Here is a 3,373-nt window from a genome sequence, read left to right as displayed (position 1 = left end):
TTCGCGGACGTAATGTCAGCATCAATTTTTACTTTTAAATAGTGGCACCACTCACTAATATGATAAAGTTTTCTTGCAAAATAGTTTCATATTGCAGTAATTTGACATTCAAATCAAACTTCTTTCCATTTATGAACAATCACACGTTTGACAGTCCAAGCACAACCTTATGGAAATTTTATTCTTAATGTAACAAGGAAATAATTTAACGAAGAGAGGAGACAGCAGCGCGAGCGACGAGTCGTCAAGCTGCAAATAACACATGCTAGTGTGATAGTTGGGTGGTGATTGAGTGGGCACACTCATTTTCTCTCTGACGTGGGCATTTTGTAAGTTTTTGTGCATATTTTGATACTGTAATATGTTCTTGTAGGGGAAGAAATACATGTAAATATGGTAAGATGGAAGGAACACGAGAGTCGGTCTTAAAACGTGTGATAGATGGGTGCATGCTGGTTGCATGGGCACACTCTCCACCATTTTCTCTCAGACTTGACCCTTTTTTTGTTAGTGTTAGTCATAGTTTGACGCTAATGTACGTTTATATATGAGAAGAAATACATGTAAATACGGAAAATGAAAACATGTTTGGCCGCACTCTATGCCACAGACCCATCATTTTCCCTGACATTCTCCGTTTGTGTTTTGTGGATTTTGACTGCGTTAATGAACATTAGTTTGAACACCCCAAAAAGGATTAAGGCGTTTGACAATAGGTAAATAGAATGATGTTCATGAAGGGGAAGAATGCACATGGTTATCCAATGGGGACTTACGTTTCAATGGTATTGAGGGTCAGCTTTGAAGGATATGACATTATATTGCTTGTGGACTGAGAATGTGAATTGAATCTTGTAGGCAGATTGCTCATGAAGAACTGGTTTATTTTTTATTATTATTATTTTTTTTAGACCAAAGAATGGAGGAAGCAGGATGATTATTTATGATGAATTGGTTTTAATATAACCATAGTGACTTTTATTGGGCATGCCACGTTGAGTACACCGCTTCCCATCCGATCAGCGAAGTTAAGCAACGTTGGGTCTGGTTAGTACTTGGATGGGTGACCGCCTGGGAACACCAGATGCTGTTGGCATCCCTACGTGTCAAGTGGGGTTGGTGGAGGATTAGTGCCCCTCCCTGTAAAACAATTAACTCTAAGCCCTTGGCCACCCCATTTGGGATACATGGCGTCTGGCAATGGATGGATGGATGGACTTTTATTCCATTTTCACCTTTTTTTATGTTACAGGTCCCAAATTGCTGGAAAAGGAAAAGCATTCATAAACTAATTTTACTATTTTTTTTATTGTTACAGGTCCTTAACATAGAAAAATGTATTGTTAATGGATTTTTTTTTTTTTTTTTTTTTTTTTTTTTTTTTAAATGTAACAGGCCCCAATCAACATAGGAAGATGGATTACCGACGTTATGAGCAGCTGTTGACTTGCCCCTATGACAAAGCCCACCAAATTCAACCCCACCGCATGGCTCTTCATCTCAGCAAGTGCAAAAAGGTTAGCCGTTTCTATATTTACACACTGGAGTAATTCGTCCTATATCAGCTCAGGGTAATTTCTTTTTTCAGCCCATACGCAACTTGGTGATGGATGTATGGTTTTCCTTTTGTGTGTGTGTGTGTGTGTGAGAGAGAGAGAGAAAGAGAGATTTGTTTAGCTCTTACCCTCAGGATATGACCAGTTTGATATATCCCCCAACCCATATATCATTGAATTACAAGCCATTATAGGCATTAACCTACCCTGACCCCACTCAACCTAACCTAGACCCCAAGCGCTTCAGTTCTAACCAAAACCAATAACTAACCATAATTTCGTAATCGCCCTCACACTCCTGAAAAACGAGAAGGAATGGGAGAGCGTTTGTTGCTGGCAGAGGGATTATATGTGTAGCTAATGTGAAGCTTTAAGAATCGTAACATTATGTACTATCTGTCTATCTTTTGCCAGATGCCATAATCCCTTAAGGGGTGGCCATTTGACTCTGAGTTATTTGTTTTACGGTGAGGGGCACTAACCCTCCACCAACCCACTTGTCGACACATAGGGAACACATATGGTTTGGATATATGGTTACCACCCAGCGTTGTAAATGGTTTCTTGGCTTACAGGAAACCATTTGGCTTGTCACGCAATGTAAAGCCACCTGTAAAGGAAAGAAAAGCAATAAGAAGTGACAGGAAAGACGGGAGAAATAGGAAGAGAGGAGGGCAGGCACAGAAAAAGAATGATAAAGGCTAAGGAAGAAGTACGGAGCACTACATCAAGTGAGTGGATGATGGTCGCCACCACCTACCACTAATTATGTACTTGATTTGTTATATTTGAAGCCAATTTTTAAAACTTTCATTTTTGTAACATTTTAGTTGATTTGTTAGGATAAATTTGAAGCCTATGTGTCAAAAAATGGGTTGGTGGAGGGTTAATGCTCCTCCCCGTAAAACAACTAATTCAGAGACAAACGGCCACTTCTTACGGGATTGTGGCATCTGGCTATAGATAGGTACCAGTAGATAAAAATTTGAAGCAGATCTCATTCTATAACAGTCCGTATTGCAGCATTATAGTCGTTTTCCTCTGCAGAACCACCAAGATGCTGAAATGAAGATATGTCCCTTCAATGCTACACATGTTGTTCCTGTACAAGAGTTCCAGTCCCACATTGTAGGGTGCAATGATAGGAGACCTGTGGAACGCCAGTTATATCAGCGTAAGTCTGTATGCTTAACAGTACCATAAACACTTACTGTATTTTAGGTAGTGAATAAATTATCATCTCTGTTCTTCTGCCTCTTTTCCCTCCTAAAGTAGTAGTAATTGTCTATCTATTTGTCTGTCTATTGCCAGATGCCATAATCCCATAAGTGGTGGCCATTTGACTTTGAGTTATTTGTTTTATGGGGAGGGGCACTAACCCTCCACCAACCCACTTGCTGACACGTAGGGAGCACATATGGTTTGGCTATATGGTTACCACCCAGCGTTGTAAATGGTTTCTTGGCCTACAGGAAACCATTATGCTTGTCACTCAATGTAAAGCCACCTGTAAAGGAAAGAAAAGCAGTAAGAAGTGACAGGAAAGATGGGAGAAATAGGAAGAGAGGAGTGGAGGCACAGAAAAAGAATGATAAAGGCTAAGGAAGAAGGAGACAGCACTACGTCAAGTGAGCGGATGATGTAACAAAAGATTAACACCAGAATATGATGCTAGTCATAAAGAAGTGCTGGGAAATGGATGTAGAGCTGTATCACTATCATATTCTGCCACTGAACTACACAAAATAAGCTGCAAAAAGACAAAATCCTTGCCCAGGTTAAGGTGAGGAGAGGATATACTGATCATTTTGTAATAA

At 39.9% G+C, this 3,373-nt stretch overlaps 1 non-coding gene across 1 annotated transcript; it reads left to right on the top strand.

Moving 5' to 3' along the window:
• Positions 1-977: 977 nt before the first annotated feature.
• On the top strand, positions 978-1,096 carry LOC145399371 (5S ribosomal RNA). Its single transcript, XR_013897287.1, has one exon. It is a non-coding gene; the product is annotated as a 5S ribosomal RNA (ribosomal RNA).
• The last annotated feature ends 2,277 nt before the right edge of the window (positions 1,097-3,373 follow it).

This window comes from Coenobita brevimanus, chromosome 48 (genome assembly GCF_032717465.1).
Source record: "Coenobita brevimanus isolate Jiangsu-jjx chromosome 48, ASM3271746v2, whole genome shotgun sequence".
Lineage (NCBI taxonomy): Eukaryota > Metazoa > Arthropoda > Malacostraca > Decapoda > Coenobitidae > Coenobita > Coenobita brevimanus.
Note: the sequence above shows the minus strand (reverse complement) of the source record. Positions and strands in the feature narration are given on the sequence as shown.